The 22,713-nt window shown below is 38.1% G+C and overlaps 1 protein-coding gene across 3 annotated transcripts in view; it reads left to right on the forward strand.

Moving 5' to 3' along the window:
• qtc (GRIP domain-containing protein quick-to-court) overlaps window positions 1–22,713 on the forward strand; it is a 171,888-nt gene that overhangs the window by 11,130 nt on the left and 138,045 nt on the right. For 2 of the 3 annotated variants that reach the window (XM_073970590.1, XM_073970593.1), the window contains exon 1: window positions 11,664–12,117. The exons of the other annotated variant lie outside the window; for it this stretch is intronic. The gene's annotated coding sequence lies outside the window, so the exon portion shown is untranslated. Of the gene's footprint in view, window positions 1–11,663; window positions 12,118–22,713 lie in introns of those variants that run through there. 3 annotated transcript variants of the gene reach the window in all.

The raw sequence follows: 22,713 nt of genomic DNA on the forward strand, positions 1-22,713 counted from the left end.
CCCGGAAATGAGCCCGATGATGGAGAGAGCAAACTTAGAGCAGAAAGTTAATAGCGAACTGCGTGTAGAAAACGTAATATAAACAATGTTGATGTCTCCCGAAAATTGGGAATATGTATGCGAGTACGCAAGGACAATCATATTGGAATTTCGTAGACAAGATGAGATTCGAAGGCGAATAATAAATAGCAGTGTTCTTTAGAACATTCCCCCCTGCGACGAAATGCTTGTACGGCGGTACCGCAGGGATAGTGGATCAGAGTAAAGGGGTTATTTTAGCGTGTTAAAGTCTCGCACACACCTCCAAAAAAAGACATGTTGAATGTCTTCCATTTATAAAAGATCTATTGAAAGTCTTTCATCTATAGAAGACCTGTTACAGGTCTTCCGTGTAGATAATACCTCTTGAAGATCTTCAATCTGTAAAAGACCTGTTGAAGCTCTTCCATCTATAGAAGGCCTTTTGAAGCTCTTCCATCTATAGAAGGCCTTTTGAAGGTCTTCCTTTTATAGAAGACATGTTGAATGTTTTCAATCTATAGAACAGCTGTCGAAGATCTTCCATCTATAACCCATCCTTTGTGTCAATAACTTGTTATGTGAGTTCAATACCTTTTTTTTGGGTTTTCAGTCATACTTATGCCTATTCTCTGCCTAAAGTCCAAAATACTTAACCTTTACAAGACACATAGCCTGTAAAATTGCATGGTTTTAATCTGAATCGCAAGTTTTTTTGAATCGACCAAACAAGCCGAAAATTTATTACCACTTTTTTGGCATTTCAATATTAGCACATTACTACATAAATACATACGTAAATAATACATTGTTAGTAACGTTCATTCATTCAATCATTTATCTATCACATGCACGCTATTTCAATCCGAAAATGCTAACTTCAAATGTTAAAAGTTTTAATTTTGTTAGGAGGTAGAAAAAATAAAATAGGAGGAGTGGACTTTACAACGACAACAACAATGTAATCACTACAGCAACTTCATTGACTCGAACTGCAGACCTGTATGCAGTACAAATGGTCTGACTGACTGACAGACTGCTGACGGTGGCAGCAGTTAGTTAAGCGTAACATTTTTGGATTTTTTTCGAAAATTAACTAACGATTGGAGTTAGTAAATGTTTATGAGTGTGTGTTTGTGTGTGATTGTCGTTGGTCGTTTTTTGGTTCTGTTTGGGAAAATGTAGTGAAGGGAAATTTGTTTGAGATTTGAAAATACAATATATTAACTAAAAAATAATAATACTGAGTATTTAAATGCAAACCTTTTCTGATCGAATACCCGAAATTAGATAAAATTTCCTAGCAGAGAGGAGGCTTGTAAATGAGGGTGTTGAACTTCGTCGTTTAACCCGCAAGACCCAAGAGTTAGGAAACTTACTCGCGAAGTCAACCGGTTAGTAGGTAAGCAATGCAAAATTGGCAAGGGATTGAGTAAATTGTTAGCAGCAGCTAAATCTCTCTCGAATCCGGGAATGAAGAATGGTGGAATAGCTGTTATTTTCAACGGCCTGACTGTGGTATATCTGAAGAGGTGCGCGTGTTATTTAAACGGCAGTTTATAGAACATCTCGTGATAGGCATGCTACACCATATAAGAGCCCTCTCAGCCGAGGATGTACCACCACAATTTGTCAATTTGTCAATTTGTCATTAGTCATCCAGACATGGTGGTCTCCCTACTGAAGTCAGACAAGGATGACAGGATATACGAATCGTAGACGTCCATTTCCGTCTTGTTGCCAGTAGTGAAGAGTCTAGGGACACTACTCCTCCCCATGATGAGAAACAGTTTCCCAGTTGTCAAAATCAGCATGGATTCTGGAAAATACACCCCACACAAAATTTCGGAAATGTTCAGTTTAGGACCTGCTTCCGAATCGCTTTGATTTTTGTTGTAACAACTTTTACTCACTGCTCCCCATTCGACGGCACAAGTTTCATCTGGGCAAGTCCATACTTCCTGTGTAGGGGTTCGACCGCAAGAAAAAAAACTCTCGAACGGATTTGCCAATTCGGTCCAAAATTTGAAATTGGAATTGATCACGTTGTGATAGATGGAAGACATGCACCAAACGTGTTGGATGTACGATCGTTCCGAGGTGCAAACATAGACTCGGACCACTACCTTGTTGCAGCAAAGGTATGTACCAGATTAAACGTAGCAAACAAAGTGCGAACAGGCACAACACGGAAGTTGGACATCGGTAAGCTGCAATCACAACAGATAGCCACAGCATATTCCACTCAACTGGCCCAACTGCTTAATCAAAGCACTCCTCGTCCCGATAACATACCAGGACAATGGCAAAACATTGTCCACTCCATGCAAACAGCCGCAAAATCAGTACTTGGATACCAGAGACCTCCACCAAGGAATCCAGGGTATGACCAGGAGTGTCGTGCTGCTACCGAAGGGAAAAATGCGGCATATAGGGCTACTTTCCAATCAGTAGCAACACGTAGCGCACGAGAGAGGTATCGGGAGAAAAGGAGAGAGGATAAACGCCTTTTCCGCAGGAAAAAGAGAGAGATGGAAAAGCGGGAGTGTGAACAAATCGAGATATACAGGAGACAGAATTAAGTCCGAAAATTCTACCAAAGAGTGAAACATCAAACTGATGGCTTTGGAACTGACACATTCTCCTGTAGAGACCGGCAAGGTAATCTGGTAACTGATACAGATAGTGTGCTAAGGATATGGAAAGAACAGTTTTCCAAACCGTTGGTATCCAATAGTAGCGAAGTCGACGAAGATACCACAGATCCAATCCCAGAAGATGGTATTGAATGTATACCAACCGGCCAAGATGAGGTAAAGACAGCAATAAACCGGCTGATAAATAATAAGGCAGCAGGAGCTGATGGCCTACCAGCCGAGCTGTTTAAAACCGGAGACGACACGCTGCTAAGGTGTATGCATCAGCTAGTTAGCTCCATCTGGCAGGAAGAACGCGTACCTGACGATTGGAACCTGAGCATCCTGTGTCCCGTCCATGAGAAATTAGATAAGACTTTATGCTCCAACTATAGGGACATAAGTCTTCTCCCTATCGCCTACAAGATAGTGTCAGGGATATAGTGCCAACGACTAAAGCCCATGGTCAACGAAATAATTGGACCATACCAATGGGCTTTAGACTTGGCAATTCCACCATTGACCAGATATTTGTTCTGCGGCAAATCTTGGAGAAGGCCCAAGAGATGCAGATCGACACATATCACCTTTTTGTCGATTATAAAGCAACCTTCGACAGTCCGCTACGTTCAGAGGTATTCCAAGCAATGTCTGAATTTGGAATCCCCGCAAAGCTCATTCGGCTTTGTAAAATGACTCTAACTGACACAAGATCTTCAGTTAAAATAGGGAAGAACCTCTCCGAAGAGTTTTGTACCAAAAGAGGTTTCAGGCAAGGAGACAGCCTTTCGTGTGATCTTTTCAACATCCTGCTAGAAAAGGTTATACGAGAGGCAAACGTCAAAAGAAGTGACACAATCTACACCAATAGCTACATGTTACTTGCTTATGCTGATGATATAGACATCATGGGACGATCAGTAAAAGAAGTAACCGATACCTTTATGAAGGTCGAAGGAGAATCTGATTAAGTGAGTCTGGCGGTAAACGGCGAGAAGACCAAGTTGATGGTGTCGAAGCGCAATGCGTCCATTGAGATCGTTGTATAATTTTCGGTGATACCCACTGTAAATAGTCATGTTTAGGAGCATGCCATTTCAATGCAATTCGAATTTTACAGAAAAAAAAAAAAAAAAAAACACTTAAAAAAGTATCAGTCGGCTTTGCCGACAGAGTTATACCCTCAGCCTGAATTGAAACTTTCAACTTTTGTGGCCCTTTCTGGACATTTGAACTTGCCGACAAAAATGTGGATCAGGATTAAAGTTCAAAAAGTTATGGACCGCCATAGTCCATTATGGAAATGGATCTTATGCCCCACTAGTCATTTCAGTGGGTCATCGTATAACTTTTGGGCCAGGAAGTATGGCCTGAAAACAGGACCACAACGAACAGCATCGGTATACATTTCCAGAAGATCTTCAAAAAGACCCTGAACTGCACTTAGACAAAAATGTTGAACATTTGTGGGGGAGGTTCCTTAAGAAGAGGGCTGATATGAGCCATTTTTGAAGTTAAACTAAATTTGGACAAAATATTAGGAGATCCAAAGTTTAAATATTGGGGGGAAGTATCGGAAGTTGTGTACCGGTATTGCCCATCTTCGAACTGAAACTAAGTTAGGATAAAATATGACGAAGGGCAAGGGCGTAGCCAGGATCGGATCTAGGGTGGGGCAAGTTCTAGAGTTTTGTAATAATAATTGTTACATACAACATTTTGAAACCTGTATGTAGTACTTAATAAATAACAAGCAAAAACGCTTTAAATTTGGTATTGAAGCAAAATTTAATAATTTGTTGTAGGTTCATGGAAATACAAAAAAAAAATTGTCGAAGGATTGGCAAATGTTTTTCGGGTGTACACAAGCACGTTGTTCTTTTGTTCGTCAAAAGTTTAAAAACGATATCATTTTGCGAATGTTTTTTCTTCACAAGAAAAATTGTTTCGAGAAACATTTTTTACTTCGGAATTTTTTTTACGTTTTAAAAAATAATTTTATGTAGTTCGTGAAAAATTCCCATTTGCTTTTTTCAAATATTTTCGATATAAATGCTATAATATTAACAAGAAGTGATGATAAACACAACATATAGCTTGGTTACAAATACAAGACAACAATGTTTATAAACTGTTATGCTTGGCTTACATTTACGAAATCCACTCGATTTCAACTGTCAAATCCATTGATTAAACGTCAAACGAAATCCAATGGATTTCAGATGAGTTTTCATTTGACGTATACGCAAAGGAATTGACAGTTGAAATCGAGTGGATTTCGTAATGTAAACCAACCATTACACGCATTGAATCGCAAACATTACAAAGAAGAAAAGGTACATAACAGAAAAATCAAGAGACGTCAGATAAAGTTAAACATGTCATAAAATCGAAACTCCGCCAAAAATGCTTTTTCGGGACTATCGTAAAAACTATCATCTTTCATTCGCTAATAATATTATTAACGACATTCGTATTCGAAGGTTTTCCTGCCACAAACTGAGCGACGAATGAATCGTTTTTAATTCGTTCTCGAGTGTCGTTTTCGAACAAAATATCCGCAAAACTATCGAAAAACATTCGAAAACGGATCGTTTGCGATAGCAATGGTATGGGGGGTCATTACATGGAGGCTATATTAACCCACTTATTGCCACTGATTTTTGTGTGTGTTATTTTCATATAGTTTCTGTCATTTTCCTTTCATATTTGATACATGCATTTTGCACGATTTCGTCGCAAATCGAACACTATTCGAAAATAGATTTATTGGGAGCCGATATCCGTAGTCGCTAGTGCTTTTAACTAAAAGTTTATTATAATTTTTATTTGTTATAAATAGTTATATAAATAAATAAATAGATAAGACTGTGTGTAATTTTTTGAGTCATGGTTTATTAACCATATTCTGACACCGCAGCGTTATAGAAGACCAAAAATAAGAAGATACGTGTCCTGTTTTTCCCTATCACTTCGACTTTTGCGGTTATGGGCCCCAAAGACCTGAGGACTTGATGTCAAAAGGGATCTCTTTGTCATGCACATATCTTCTAAACCGCTAAGAATTTGGGTTAACCCGTAGAAGAAAAGTTGTAGCACTTGTCTTAAAAAATAATAATTGTGAACACATAAAATCCATTCAACCTTTTCCCTTTTTAATTTTTTCTTGGATTTTAGTCTACAGATATCAAACCGACGAAAATTGACGCAAACAACCAACTAGAAAAATGTACTTTAGATCTTAGTAAACAACTTCCTAGAACATACGAACTCTGTAGAAACGGTTCTTAATGGTCAAAATAGCAAATCAAATGCGATTTTTATCCTCTTTTCTCGATCCCTGCTCCATAGATACAGTGGACCACAATAATGTAGCAAAGATATCAGCAAACAACTATGACCGGTTCTTACATGTGAAAATAGCCAAAAACTTTTAAAAATATTCGATTTTTATATTTTTTCTCCGATTTCGCCCAAAAATTAAGGATTGACTATATCCTACAAAATTGTACCTAAGATTTCAATAATCAACTTTCTAGAACACACAAATATTCTAGGAATGGGTTTTCAACCTCAAAATTCGATTATTTCAGATCATTCCTTCCTGTTCAGGTCCGTAAATAACAGACCATAAGATTTTTGACCACTATGAACCCCAAATTCCAAATTATTCCTAAAGCGGTTTGAATATGTTGCTAAAATTGTCAAAATGCCTCAACACTACAACAAAACCGAATTAGTAGTACCGAATTATTCATCTTTTGTATCACAGTCTAATTTTTTAGAACTTTTTGGTGGGATCAGCTGCCCACCCCCCCTGCCCATACCTCGCTACGCCCATGACGAAGTGCAAATTTCGCACCGAATCGGTCGGTCAGTTCGAGAGTTATCGTGCTCTCGAACCTCAACACACGGTGTCATACTTCCCAAGAAGTATGAACTTGCCCCTGAGAAAACTTTTACCGTCGTAATTGAGGCATCAAATGCAAGTTGCTTCAACAAAAATCAAAGTGATTCGAGAGCAGGCCCTAAACTGAGCTTATCCGAAATTTTGTGTCGGAGGTACCCGAAGGAGTGGACCGATTGAGTCCATATTGAAACCTTATCTAAGTCTGGTAGACATTTCACGATTTGCAAAGTATGGACCAAATCGGTTACTCCCTTCACGAGTTATAGTACGCACAAATTTTCCGAACATTTTCAAATTTTCCGAACATAAAATAAAATTAAATAAAATAGAAATGTACTCTCAAATAGTTTAGTCTAAGTGTAAAATCAAGAAACATCGATTTGTATGATGGTTCGGAGTTTGGAAGTTCGGAATGGGGTGCTTCGCAGGGTGCAAGCGGAGGGGTGGTTCGCAGGGTAAAAGTGCGGAATGTGGTGGTTCTGACGTTGGAAGTTCGGAATGGGGTGGTTCGGAGTGTTGGAATTCGGAGTGGCTAGTTGGTTTGAAGGTTGAAAATATTAAAAAAAAACACACCTATTGTCTTCTTTGGTTGCCCCTAAAAATCTTTAAAAGATCCACGCCTATTGTCTTTTTTGGTACTTACTTACTTACTTAGCTGGCCCATTACAGAACATTTGTTCTATAGGCCGAACTAAGAAGAGATATCCATTCCTCTCTATTTGTTGCTTTGCACTCTGGAATACCGCGCCTTTTCATCTCATCATCCACTTGTTTGCGCCATCTATTCCTTGGCCTGCCTTTTTAGCGGGTTCATCATCGCTCATTCTTATGATATGGCCTAGCCAACGCAATCGCTGCATCTCGATACGTTTAACTATATTGCTGTCATTGTATAGCAGATACAGCTCGTGGTTCATGCGACGTCGATATTCAGATTGGTCCGTAGATCTTTCGAAGAATTTTTCTCTCAAACACACCAAGCACTGCCATGTCTGCTTGCGGAAGTACCCAGGCTTCGGAGCCATACATCAGCACGGGTAGTATCAGTGTTTTGTAGAGCGTTATTTTTGTTTGACGAGATGTGGCTTTGTTTTTAAACTGCTTACTTAAACCAAAGTAGCATCTGTTGGCCAATACAATTCTTCTTTTATTTCACAACTGATGTCGTTTGTTGTGTTTACGGAGGTGCCGAGGTAGACGAAGTCTTTTACTACCTCAATATTATAGGAACCAACATCCACAGTCGGTTCGAGCTCAATGGATGCATTGCGCGTCGACACCGTCAACTTGGTCTTCTCACCGTTTACCGCCAGACCCACTTTAGCAGATTCTCCTTCGACCTTTATAAAGGTATCAGTTACTTCTTTTACTGATCGGCCCATGATGTCTATATCATCAGCATAAGCAACTAACATGTGACTATTGGTGTAGATTGTGCCACTTCTTTTGACGTTTGCCTCTCGTATAACCTTTTCTAGCAGGATGTTGAAGAGGCTGTCTCCTTGTCTGAAACCACTTTTGGTACCAAACTCTTCGGAGAGGTTCTTTCCTATTTTAACTGATTAGCTTTGCGGGATGAGCTTTGCGGGAATACCAAATTCGGACATGGCTTGGAATACCTTTGAACGCAGCGGGCTGCCGAAGGCTGCTTTATAATCGACAAAAAGGTGGTAGGTGTCGATCTGCATCTCTTGGGTCTTCTCCAGGATTTGCCGCAGGGTAAATATCTGGTCAATGGTGGACTTGCCAGGTCTAAAGCCGCATTGGTATGGTCCAATTATCTCGTTGACCATAGGCTTTAGTCGTTCGCACAATATCCCTGACACGATCTTGTAGGCAATAGGGAGTAGACTTATGCCCCTATAGTTAGAGCTTACAGTCTTATCTCCCTTCTTGTGGACAGGGCACAGGATACTCAGGTTCCAATCGTCGGGTACTCGTTCTTCCTGCCAGATGGTGCTAACTAGCTGATGAATACACTGTCTGTCTTTACCTCATCTTGGCTGGGCGGTATACATTCAATACCAACTTCTGGGATTGGGACAGTGGTATCTTCGTCGTCTTCGCTGCTATTGGATACCAACAGATTTGAAAATGTTCTTTCCATATCCTGAGTACACTATCTGTATCAGTTACCAAATTATCTTGCTGGTCCCTACAGGAGGATGTGCCTGTACCAAAGCCATCAGTTTGATGCTTGACTCTTTGGTAGAATTTTCGGACTTCATTCTGGCTCCTGTACATCTCGATTTTTTCACACTCCCGCTTTTCCATCTCTCTCTCTTTTTTTTTACTCCGGAAAAGACGTTTCTCCTCTCTCCTTTTCTCCCGATACCTTTCTCGTGCGTTAAGCGTTGCTACGGATTGTAAAGTAGCCATATATGCCGCATTTTTCTCTTCGGTAGCAACACGACACTCCTGATCATACCATGGATTCCTTGGTTGAGGTCTTTGGTATCCAAGTATGGATTTTGGGGCTGTTTGCATGAAGTGGGTAATGCTTTGCCATTGCGCTGATATGTTATCGGGATGAGGAGTGCTTTGATTAAGCAATTGGGCTAGTTGAGTGGAATACGCTGTGGCTGTCTGTTCTGATTGCAGCTTACCGATGTCTAACTTTCGTGTTGTGTCTGTTCGTACTTTGTTTGCCACGTTTAACCGGGTGCGTACCTTTGCTGCAACTAGGTAGTGGTCCGAATCAATGTTTGCTCCTCGGAACGAGCGCACATCCATCACGCTCGATGAGTGTCTTCCATCTATCACAACGTGATCAATTTGATTTCTTGTTTTCTGATCTGGAGACAGCCAGGTGCCCTTATGAATATCGAGATGCTTAAATCTGGTACTGCTAACTACCATGTGTTTTGCAGCTGCAAAGTCTATCAGCCTCATACCATTGTCAGACGTTTCACTGTGGAGACTGAAATTCCCGACTGTTGGGCCAAAGATATTCTCCTTTCCAATTTTGGCATTAAAATCGCCTAGAATGATTTTAATGTCATGGGCAGGTCAACGATCATATGTTTCTTCTAAGCGCTCGTAAAATATATCTTTGTCTGTTCGTCCTTTTCTTCAGTGGGAGCAGGAGCGCAAATAAAGATGTTGAAGAATTTAGCTTTTATTCGAATTGCAGCAAGTTTTTCATTTACTGGGGTGAAGCTGGATACCAGATGTTTTAGTCTCCGACTAACTACGAATCCACAACCAAACTCATGCTTTACGTCATGGCAGCTATAATACAGTGCGTCACCTTTAGGTGTTGTTGTGACGCCTTTCCCAATCCATCGCATTTCCTGTATGGCAGTAATATCGGTCTTGTACTTTTCAAGTACGTCTGCCAATGCGAAGACTGCACCTTCTCTATAAAGAGTGCGAACATTCCAGGTGCAGATTCGCAGATCATGGTGCTTAAAACGTTTGCGGGGTTCGTCAACTTTAGAGGGGTTTGTTTTTCTTTTCTTTCGTTTTTTCATAGTAGGCTGTTTTTTCTAGGGGAGGGTTATTAACCCGACGTCCAAACCCAAGTTTTTAACGTTCTTATGGGTGAACGCGCGGCACATGTTAGCTCACTACCTTTAACGGGTGTTAAAGGCAGTTCCCCAGGTGACACCATGGGGAGGTCAGTGTCCACTTGAGATGAAAGAGGGACCAAGATAAATCCTGGGCTTTGCCATGTTAAAGCCGATCAAGACCGTTGCTTGGTATCATTGATCCCCTACGTCACCCAATACAAGCTGCTTCAACAAAAATCAAAGTGATTCGAGAGCTGGTCTTAAATTGAACTTTTCCGAAATTTTGTGTGGGAGGTACCCGAAGGAGTGGACCGATTGAGTCCATATTAGAACCTAATCTTCTCAGCCCTGTAAAATTATCGTGCGCACAAATTTTCCGAACATTTTCGAACTTTTGTGGGGGAGTTACCGGAAAGAGTGGACCGATGTAACCCATCTTCGAACTTAAACTAAGCTTGGACAAAATATTACGAAAGCCAAATTTTGGACCGAATCGGTTGATCCGTTCGAGAGTTATGGTGTGCTCCCACCAGCCAGATAGACGGACAGACAGACGGACGGACATTGCTCAATCGAATCCAAATTTTCTGAAACACATTCCGTTCAAACATACCTGGGGTGTAAAACCATTATTTCGATGAGGCACATTTTGCCCTCTTTAGCATAAATTCTGAGGGCATAAAAATCCGTATAGATTTTGTAATATTCCTATGTCGGCTTAAGTCGTTGGCTATGTTGTCTGTTCTTGCTACATTTTATGGGTTCTAAGCTGAGGTTGACTTCCGTTTATCTGTTTGTGTGTCGCAATTATTTGGGAATTTCTTCATTTCTTGTGCTAGGTAGCGATCATTCCGGAGAAGTTTTTCTTTTCATTTGAAATTGTTTTAAAACAATTTTCTTGTTACCGGCAAACAGTGAGAGATAGTGTTGTAAACGGTGTTTTTGTTGTTATAGTTGTTAGCGGTGGTGGTGGTGGGGATGTGGTGTTAAATTTAGTTCGCTTGGCTTTGTGAATTGTATCTTTTGTTATTTTAGCCGCAATTTCTTCTTCAAGTACCAAACAATAATAAACAGCGAACCTAAACGAACTATGAAGCGACAAACCGGCAGACCCACAATTTAAAGTTAGTCTCTGTCTCTACATGCCGGGTCTGCAGTGTGTTTGTCATTCCATTGATGTTCATTAAAGCCACACTTTGCTCTGGAAAAAAAACTTTTTAAACTTTTGTTATTGTTTTAATGGTTTATAATATTTTATTACGGTTTTTCTGTTGTTTTTTTTTTGTTTCTCTGCCGGGGTTAAGCGGCTACTGATGATGGTTTTGACTGCTAAGTTGTGTTTCGTTTCGATTTCTTGTGGTGCTGTTGCTGGTAGTGGGGCTGGTTGTTGCTGTTTCTTGTTGCGTTGTTGTTTTTTTGTTGGGGTTTCTTGTGCTGTTTTTCTTTTTCACTTCTTAATTCAGTTCCCAGCCATTCATTATTCATTTGTTTTATTGTCGATGAGATTCGTCTGTCGATGTTGTTCTTGTTGTTTTTTTCTTGTAAAACGCTCAAATGCCAAAAGCGACTGTGGCAAAGTTTCAGTTGCATTTTGTTTGTTGTTGAAGTTGTGCGCTTTTTTTTATAAAATTGTTTGTTGTATTGACCAAGAAGTTGAAAAAAAAACTAAAATAAAATAAATACCCATAGTATTGTGAAATTTTATAAACAAAGAAATAATATTAAATTTAAAATTTGCAAAAAAAAAATATTTTTTTGTTTTGTGTGAACTCAATGTTTAATGCTGAAATTACATTTTGAAATTTGAAATCAATTTGTAAACCCTTTAACGAAATTAAAAAAAGTATTCATTTGGCAACCTCGCCCATTTATTTGTCTGTCTTTTCAAACTTTCAAAAGTGTTTTAAAAATTCTGTGCTTAAAAATTCTATTTTATTATGATCTTTTACACAAAAGATAATTGAAAAAAATCATAAAAGGAGAACAAACAACAGTGTGTATTTTTCAAAATTGTCTGTCTGTACAATTCCAAATTTTCAAGGTAAGTTTTCTCAAATATCAAGAACGGAAATGCATAAAGTGAACGCTGTATTTTTCTTTTTATATCGTTTTTAATTGGAATCAGTCTTGTAAAGAGGAATGTCCAATAGGCCGGGGCTATTTGTATAAAAGGAAAACAACTTTTTGGGTATTTTGCGTTTCTGATTCCTGGGATTGTACTGAGCAAAAAAGTCCACTAAACCATATGTCTACGGTGAAAATGGAGCCTCACGATTTTGACTTGAAGTTTTTAATCCACAAGGCCAAAACTGCCCGATGGAGTGTTCCAATGCTTTTGCGATGCACTAAAGAGTTCTTAATTATTGTCTTGCCTACAATTTTTGTCTTAGTGTTGGATCGAAAATCTCAATGCTTTGGCTGTTATATCGCAAAATATCAAAAAAAAAAAAAAAAAAAAACATGGAGGATATACATATGATCAAGTGGACTTTTTTGCTCAATACAAACCCAGGAATTAGAAACGCGAAGAGCCCAATAAGGTGTTCAAATTGCCCCACCCTAAGGTCCAACATTTCGTGGAACTTATACCACGAACAGAATCTTTTAGGATAGATCAATGAGTTATTAATGTTTATGAGTTTGTCATGATGAGGAAGATGACCAACTGCCTGTTGACCTGTTGTCCAAAAAAATTCTCTCCAATTCTGGAATTTTAGGAGCACTTACCCACTTGACTTCGCCTTTATCGAACTTTAGAATTTATCCTTATTCCTCCTTCTTTATTTCAATAAATTCCTCAAGGGAGTGGTGTCATTTGGGGAGCTTTTTATGGTACCGATTAAAAGTTGACAGAGTGCTGCCCTAAAAGGCCATTCTAGGCATGCCCTAAAAGACCATTCCAGGCATTCGTAATCGAAAGCAATATTCGACTTCCCGATATATAAATTTTTGTTAAATCAGTTAGAAATCGATTTTCGATTTTTCCACCAGTCCAAAGTCTATTGACTGCTTGTTGGATTTCAAGACCGTGTCAGAATTAGATCGTAGCTTGCTGTCAAATGTCGAATTATATGTGGGAACGCTGGCGAAATTGCAAAGAGGCTCTGGCCTTCCTTTATAATTTGACATTTGGGAAGCAAGCAACGATTGATTCTGTTTCTTCCTTTAGAGCTTTTTAGTTTAGAATCTATTGTTTTATAAGCTACTTGAGCCTGATTAGAACCCGGGGAGTTGGCAACCTCGGTCGGCAGGGGCGGGTGTGAGAGGCATGGGAACGAAAGAAGGGGCTAATACTCTTTGATACCATGGTAGAACAAATATAAGGTAAAGTAAATACTACAACAAATACAACTCAACAACAACCACATAGAAATTTGTTTTTGTTTGTAATGTTAGTGTCAAAGGTTTATGTAAACAAAATAAGGACATCTCTATAAATTATTTGAATTTAATAAAACTAATAATTTTTCACATTTGATTGAATATTTTGGAGAACATGAATGAAAATTCGTTACATTTTCAATTTGAATGTTTCCACATCATTCCACTAAATGCATAATTTCTCGCAGAAAGTAGAATTCTTGTAAAAATGTTTGCGGTCGCTGGATATTCATTGAAAAATGAGAAGCTGGTTCAATATTTTGTTTTTGAAATCGAAAGAAGCACATGTTTATTATGGCTTTATTTTTTTCAAATTTAACAAAATACCTCACATATTTACAAACGTTTTACCGCCTCTATATATATATATATATATATATATATATATATATATATATATATATATATATATATATATATAATTGTTCCACAAACATCCCAGGCGGGACAGCGGAGACTTCTCTCATATCAATCAGTGCACGCCGATTCATATTGGCTCAATGATATGGGACCTACTTTTTATTGCCGAGTCCTAACGGCGTGTCTTACGACACCACTTGTAGAGAAGTTTTTCATGGCTTAAATACTCAGGTAATGTTGCCAGCATTACTGAGGCCTCTATAAGCGGTGTTTTATTGTGCGGCTCGTCGTTCGGACTTAGAGGAGGTTACATATGATTGCTATGAATAAGTCTTTCTGGGAAATCGTTTTTTTCGGAATTATATATTTTTCCTCAGAAAATATATGTATATCCCTAATGTACATCGAAATAGAAATAAATATATAAAATCCCAACAAAATGTTTGCCTCTAAAGATGCAGTTAAATCAAATTATTCATTTTCACTCATGATTTTTACAAGAGCGTGACTACTGAAAGATGCACTACATTACCACTGCATTTTAACTATCCCTTCGGCACTGCATTTTAACTATCCCTTTGGAATCGCATTTTAACTAACCCTTTAGGGTAGAATAGGATGCAGTCCAAGTTGCATCCAAAGCACGTGTTTTGATGCAGTGCTTTGGATTGAATTTAAAAGCACTCTTCAGAATGCCTTTTTATGCAGTTCAAAGGTGCAATAAAAATGCCAGCCATTGCAAACTATCCGAAAATAATAAAAAGAATTTATTGTTTGTGTAAAACAAGAATAATAAGAACATTTTTACATTAACACATATTATGAAATTTCTTCATTAAATTCAATCGCAACTGAGTTTGTTTCGTCCGCTCTCCATTTAATACAAGCTGAAAAGTTTTTTGCTTTATCTGATAAAGGGGTTCCTATATTGTCTTTCTATCACCAGTTGAGATTTCGACAAGTACTCCAACAGCACTTCATTAGGAAATTTTCTTCTCGTGAGTTACCGTAAAAATGTTCCCAACTTTTGGTTGTGTTTTTTTATTTTATATAAATATTGATGCACATTTTTTTTAAGAAATTCTGTAGTTGTAGGTATCTACAAATTGGCTTGCTTGGATCGCATCCGAATGCGGTTAAAATGGAAGGAATGGAATGCCTCTTTCACGACTCCGTTTGAACTGCATCCAAACATGCCGTGAAGGAACTAGTCTACATTGCACTACTTCCAATTTATTTTGCTGGGATGTCGTACGGAATTCGACGCTAACGTTACAAGCCAGTTCAGTTAGCTGTGTATTGCTGTTACCTTTTGTTATACCATGCTTTGATACTAGGGATAGGTAATGGAAAGCAATAATCGATTATTCGTCTTTTCGATTTGGTCTAAAACTAAAAAATCGATTTTTCGGTCTTGTGATTATTTCAGTTGTCTTAAAACTCGACTTTCGACTTTTTCATAACTGCAGATAATCGATTATGCGATTTTCCCTCCAGACAAAAGTCTACTACGATTTTTAGATTTTTGACTGCAAAAAGTGGATTAATCGATTAACCGACAGTCGACTTACCTATCCCTATTTGATACGATGAAAATTGAAAATTTGCCTCGTCGAAATAATGGTTTTTGGACCCCAAGTATGTTTGGACGAAATCCGTTTTAAGCTGGGTACACATTGTCAGTTTTGAATGTCGATATTTCGCAATTATCGATAACTGTCCAACCGTCCAGCAACCACAAAATATTTTGTGGTTGTATGATGAATGACAAAAATAAACGGCCACACTAGCAAGCAACCGCAAAGCTTTCATTAAAAACTGACAATGTGTACCCAGCTTTAGACGATTACGAGTCGATTTATGCTTTCAAATTTCAGAACCAAAAATAATTGGAGGGTATAATTAAATATGTCATTCCGTTTGTAACACATCGAAAATTTCATCGGAGACCCTATAAAGTATATATTCTCGATCAGGGTAAAATTCAAAGTCGATATAACCATGTCCGTCTGTCCGTCAGACAAGATACAGCTCGTATCGATTTGCGGTATTTTGAAGGTCCTGGCCTCAATATTCCACGGAAATGGCTGAAATTTGGGGTATAAAACTGTCCATAGGTCCACGCTTTCATATAACGTTACCTCCCGATTTTCCTTATTTTGAAGGTTATGGCAACAATAAACAATCTAATGGGCTGAAATTTGGTATGTAGTCTTCATTGGGGGTGCAGAAACTTTCCACCTCAAATTTGTAGTTATAGGTTCACGCCTTCATATTACCCACATAGAAGTGTACCTCTCGATTTTCGGTATTTTGAAGTTGTGGCCTCAAATTCCTCCTAAATGACTGAAATTTGGTATTTAGTCTTCGTTGGGGGTGTAAAACTTTCCACCTGAAATTGGTAGGTATAGGTTCACACCTTCATATAGCCCCCATAGAACGGTACATCCCAGTTTTCGGTATTTTGAAGGTTGTGGCTTCAATATTCACATGGTTTTTGGTGGTTTCAACAGCATCTTCTGGCAACGAAAATCGTTGACCACGCCGCCTTTTTTTCTTGATTTGCGAGAATCAAATGACGTCATTGGGTGCCAAGTCAGGGCTGTACGTCGTATGACCCATCAATTCCACGTTTTGTCTGGTCAAAAAGGCGCTGCTTGTTCGTTTTCGAATTTCTCAGGAGACTTCAGGCAAACAAATTATATTGTATAACTCAAAATTAACCATCCTACGTTCCTCAGCCATACGGTAGCCACAAGGTCAGTTTTGCCGAAGACACAGCCGAGCATTTGCTTCGAAGTGCTTCTTCCATGAAAAATTTTCGTTGGATTTGGCTCGACTTCGAAACCCCCACGTTTTGTTTCGGGATCATACGCATAGATCCAAGATTCGTCTGTAACAATGTTATAAACGTCGTTTGAAGTACAACGATCGTATTTATTCACAATTTCTTTGCACCAATCATCAAGAGCCTTTTTTTGAGCGATTGTCAAATTGTGCTGGATCTAACGAGAAAACCCCATTTTTGCGGCCAGGTGTTCATGCAACATCAAATTTTAGTCGGTGGAAAAATTCCCAAGGATGCTTCTATTTCATGGTATATAACAAGGCGATCTTGCATTATCTGTTCATGCACGGCCAAATTTTTTGCTGGCACAACGGCCGTTTTGGACGACCCTCACGACCTTTGTTTCTTGGCGAGTATCGGCCACGATTGAATTCATTAAACCAGTTTTTCATTGTGCTATAGGATGGCCCTTTATCGTCATACAAAGACTTAATTTGATCGATGCACCAGTCTTGTTGTGATTATTCACGTCAAATGTTGTGAAAAATGATCGGACGAAATTATTTTTTCAAATCACTGTAAACAACACAACTCATGAAAGTATGTCAAGCTAAGGCCAAAAAAATTTTAAACTTCAAAATGTCAAATGGCGCCTGGCAACACTGAGTGTTGCCTAGGTCCAGAATCTTTTCTAGTTCCCTTTGTACTTATTAACGGGAGTTTTTTATGTCTTAGTCGGTGTGGGACCTCAAGAGCTTTCCAGTAGTACACATATTACCTTAGTTGTCTTTAAAAACCCCACATTTGTTACAAGACCACACCTGTTCATAACACACCTGCTAACAAAAGTACTCTTCATAAGCTTTAAAAAGATGCCCATATTGCTCATGTATAAATAGTAAAATGTAAAGACCGAATATATCGGGAAGTATGGACTTCCCCCGGGAAGGCTGTATATCGTTGTGATCGGGGTACCAAGGACTACCTATAGTAAAAATATCAGCCCGATTTGAGGGTACCTAAACGAGACTTAAGCCCACAACTCACTTCTCCATACATTCTAGCCCTCCGTGGTCCTAAAGCGCTAAAAATCAATGCGGCCGTCAACGTGACTCCTCCAGACAATAGTGAATCATCTTCATGAGGATTCGAATCTTTAACCGGGACAGGAACATGTCTACATGATATTGCTGTAAACACGATCACAATGATTATCTTCGTTAAACATTTCAAAGCCCTTAAACCAAACATTTGTGAGAGAGGAACAGGAAGTAGTTTTCTATCTTTGAACTTGATTTAAGTTTGAGAGATATATTATTTAACCCATTATAAAGTATAAAAATAACTACTTATATTACTCCTTACTAGGTTATGAGTACGGTGGTACATAGCGTGTGCGTCTGACTACAAATTATAGGGTTGTGTGTTCAACGCTAACCGTTTTGTTGACAAAATTAAGAACAGATGATGGTGCACATGTTAGCGTTTGCATGATTAAATCCAGTAGAGAGCGAAATAAAATAAAATAAAAATATGAAGTGTATTGAAATTGAAAACAAATTCTACCACAACTGTTCTAAAAATTTACGGGTATGTTCTGAGATACACTTCACCTCTCGTGTAAAGTGAGAGGAATTTTTCAACAGCCTTTACGCTTATTTTTCGAACATTTTATGGACAGATTAGAGTGTACTTTTCTTTTTAAATAACCTCATGCATCTTAGCCCCAAGAAAATCGCAAAAAATAGGAGTAAAACACAAAATGCTTGAGACGTAAAGTGAGAGGTGAAGTGTGTCTCAGAACATACCTGATAAATTTTTTAGCTTATTTTTAAACATCTAGTGGCCACAGAATAACTAGTAATTCAGTGCGACATGCCCTTGTTAAAATAATGGGTTAGTAAAGAGCTTTTTCTTTTTCATTGTTTCATTGTTATAGGATTTGTCAGATAGCTCTTGGGCCATTATGTCAAGTAGCATGGACTTGCCCACGACTAAAAAATATATTCTTGTAATCAGAATCAGAAGGACTACCTTTGATGAAAATTTCAAAACAATGCTCGAACAGTCCTTAAAGTGTATTTTAGAGAAAATTTGGAATTTCTTAAAGTTTCAGCCAAGTCGGATACTCAATTCGTAACTTATTGTGCTCATCGGCCATTTTAATTGGTGTTGGCAGGGTTTTTTTTAGAGCTTTTGGGTCATTATGTAAGGAAGCATGTAGTTGCCTCTTAAAAAATACACCTTCGTAATTGGGGCAGCGAGACCAACTTGCTGAAAAAAATTGAAAAACGATCCTAATTTTGCAAAAAAATTGAAATTTTGTGTTCGGAGGTACCCGAAGTAGAGGAATGACCTTTTGATCTTCTTGTAACTGAAAAAGAAAATCGGATACTCCCATCGAGAGTTCCAATAAAAAAGTACCGAGTGCCTTATTGCAGAATACCAAAGGTTTTTTTTTTAATCGTAGAAGGCCAAAGGATCTTCTTGCGAAAGACCAGATGGTGTTCTTAAAAACCAGTAGATCTTCTCTCCCTCATGGTATTCTCATGGATGATCAGATGTTCTTCTCATGAAAGAAAGGTCTTCTTATATGAGGACCAAAAGGACTTCTCATAGAAGACCAAACGGCTTTCTCACAGGCGAACACAAGGGCTTCTTTTACCCCGATTGCACTTAACCGAATTAACCCATTGGGTTTGGGTTTCAAATGTCAATTCCATAGCGTAAACGTCAAATAAATCCTCATAAAGAAGGTTAACCGGGCAAAAAGTCTAGTGCAAATGCCGTTTTATACAAGACCAAAAGGTAATCTTATAGAAGACCACTGGGTAATTTTATAGAAACTTCTTATAAAATTCCAATAGATCTTGTCATAGAAGACCAAACGGCCTTCTCATAGAAGCTTCATTGGTCTTTTCACAAAAGATTACATGGTATTCTTATAGAAGACCAATAGTCCTCTTATAGAAGCCTGATCGGTCTTCTTATACAAGCTCAATTGGACTTCTTATAGAAGCTCAATAGTTCTTCTCTCAGGAACCCAAAATATTTTCTCATAGAACCCCCAATATGTCCTCTAATAGAAGCCTAATGTGTCTTCATATAGAAAATCAAAAGGTCTTCTCATAGAAACTCAACAAGTCTTTTTTATAGAAGGTCAATATGTCCTCTCATAGAAGCCTAAAAGGCCTTCCTATAAAAGCTCAAAAGGTCTTCTTATAGAAGCCCAAAAGGTCATGTTATAGGAGAATTTTGTATAGAAGACCAAGAGGTCTTCATACAAGAACAAAAGTCATCTTAGGGAAGACGAAAAGAGTTCTTATAGAAGACAAACGTGTGTTTCGTAGAAGACCAACAGGTCTTCTTATAGACGATCAAATGATGTTCTATAGAAGATCAAAAGATCTTCTCATGGAAGACCAAAAGGTGTTCATATGGAAGACAAAAAGGTCTTATCATGGAGGACCAAAAGGTCTTCTTATAGAAAAAAATTATATAGGGGAACAGAATGCCTTCTTATAGAAGAGCAGAAGGTCTTCCTATAAAGGAACAAAAGTCACTTTAGGGAAGACCTGTGGTCTTCATAGAGAATACCAAAGGGTGTTCTAAAGAAGAAGGTATTCTAAAGAAGACCACATGGTATCCTATGCAAGACCAAAAGGTCTTCCTATAAAAGATCTTCCTATAGAATACCAAAGTGTCGTCTCCTCGAAAATCAAAGACACATTTGAAATTTGAATTTTGCTATATCGAGGTCTTCTCATAGAAACGCAACAGGTCTTATAATAGAATCCCAATATGTCCTCTCATAGAAGCCCAGTAGGTCTTCTCATAGAAGCCAAATAGGTCTTCGTATAGAAGTCCAATAGTTTTTCGTATAAAAACCCAATATGTCCTCTCATGGAAGCCTAAAATGATTTTCTTAGGGAAGACCAAAAGACTTCTTATAGAAGACAAAAGTATATTCTATAGAAGACCAAAAGATCTTCTCATAGAAGACCAAAAGGAGTTCATATGGAAGACAAAAATGTATTCTAATGGAGGACCAAAAGGTCTTCTTATAGAATACCAAAAGGTCATCTTATAGAAGAAATTTGTATAGGGGAACTGAAGGCCTTCCTATAGAATACCAAAGGGTTGTCTCCTTGAAAATCAAAGATTTGCTCTGACACATATGGTTACCTTATAGGAGAACTTTGTATAGAAGACCTTCATCGAAGAAGAAAAGTCATCGTAGAAAGACCAAACGACTTCTTATAGAAGACAAAAGGGTGTTCTATATAAGACCAACATGTAAAAGGTTTCTTATAGAATACCAAAAGACCGTCATATAGAAGAACTTTATATAGGAGAACAAAGGGCCTTCTTATAGAAGACCAACAGTTGTTCAAATAGAAGACCAAAATGCCTTCCTATAGAAGAACAAAAGTCATCTTAGGGAAGTCCAATGGTCTTCTTAAAGAATACCAAAGAGTGTTCTAAAGAAGGCCTCATGGTGTTCTATACAAAACCAAAAGGCCTTCCAATAGAAGACAAAAAGGTTTTCCTATAGAAGACCAAAAGGTCTTCTTATAGATGATCGAAAAGTATTCTTAGAGAGGACCAAAAGATCATCTTAGAGAAGACCAAAAAATCTTAGCATATAAGATCAAAAGGTCTTCTTATAGAACACCAAAAGGTCTTTGTATAGATTACCAAAATATTTTCTTATAGAAGACCAAAAGACCTTCTTATAGAAGAACCAAAGATCTTCTTTTAGAGAACCAAAAGGCCGTCTTACAGTAGACCAAAAATCTTTGCATAGAAGACCAAAAAGGTCTTCTTATAAAAGACCAGAAGGTCTTCTTATAAAAGACCAGAAGGTCTTCTTATAGAAGACCAGAAGGTCGTCTAATAGAAGACCAGAAGGTCTTCTTATAGAAGACTAGAGGATTAGAAGACCAGAAGGTCTTCTTATAGAAGACCAGAAGGTCTTCTTATAAAAGACCACAAGGTCTTCTTATAAAAGACAAGAAGGTCCTCTTATAAAAGGCTAGAAGGTCTTCTTATAGAAGACCAGAAGGTCTTCTTGTAGAAAACAAGAAGGTCTTCTTATAGAAGACCAGAAGGTCTTCTTATAGAAAACCAGAAAGTCTTCTTATAGAAGACCGGAAGGTCTTCTTATAGAAGACCAGAAGGTCTTCTTATAGAAGACCAGAAGGTCTTCTTATAGGAGACCAGAAGGTCTTCTTATAGGAGACCAGAAGGTCTTCTTATAGAAGACCAGAAGGTCTTCTTATAGAAGACCAGAAGGTCTTCTTGTAGAAAACCAGAAGGTCTTCTTGTAGAAAACCAGAAGGTCTTCTTATAGAAGACCAGAACGTCTTCTTATAGAAGACCAGAACGTCATCTTATAGAAGACCAGAACGTCTTTTTATAGAATACCAGAAGGTCTTCTTATAGAAGACCAGAAGGTCTTCTTATAGAAGACCAGAACGTCTTCTTATAGAAGACCAGAACGTCATCTTATAGAAGACCAGAACGTCTTCTTATAGAAGAGCAGAACGTCTTCTTATAGAAGACCAGAACGTCTTTTTATAGAATACCAGAAGGTCTTCTTATAGAAGACCAGAAGGCCTTCTTATAAAAGACCAGAAGGTCTTCTTATAGAAGACCAGAAGATTTCCTTATAGAAAACCAATAGGTTTTCTTATAAATGTCCAAAGGTCTTCTTATAGATTACTAAAATATTTTTTATAGAAGACCAAAAGACCTCCTTATAGAAGACCCAAAGGCCTTCTTTTAGAAGACCAAAGAAAGACCAATATATGTTCTTTGAGATGATATAAGGTCTTCCTGTAAAATATGTGACCAAAAGGTCAAATGGTGTTCTATAGAAGACCAAAAGGTTTCTTATACAATACCTTATTATAGAAGATCTTGCTATAGAATACCAAAGGGTTGTCTCCTAGATAACCAAAAGATTTGCTCTGACCCATTACCCAAGTGTCTCTTTTCTTTCACTTTCGTAAATGTTTCATTGTGTTCCACAGTGTAATTAACTTTCTCCAACATAGACTGAGGGCAGGTGAGTGTGCGGTGCGTCCCCCTGTAATCGTTTAAAAT

Source organism: Musca autumnalis, unplaced genomic scaffold, assembly GCF_047663935.1.
Source record: "Musca autumnalis isolate F117 unplaced genomic scaffold, ASM4766393v1 scaffold_2, whole genome shotgun sequence".
In the NCBI taxonomy this organism is placed as follows: Eukaryota; Metazoa; Arthropoda; class Insecta; order Diptera; family Muscidae; genus Musca; species Musca autumnalis.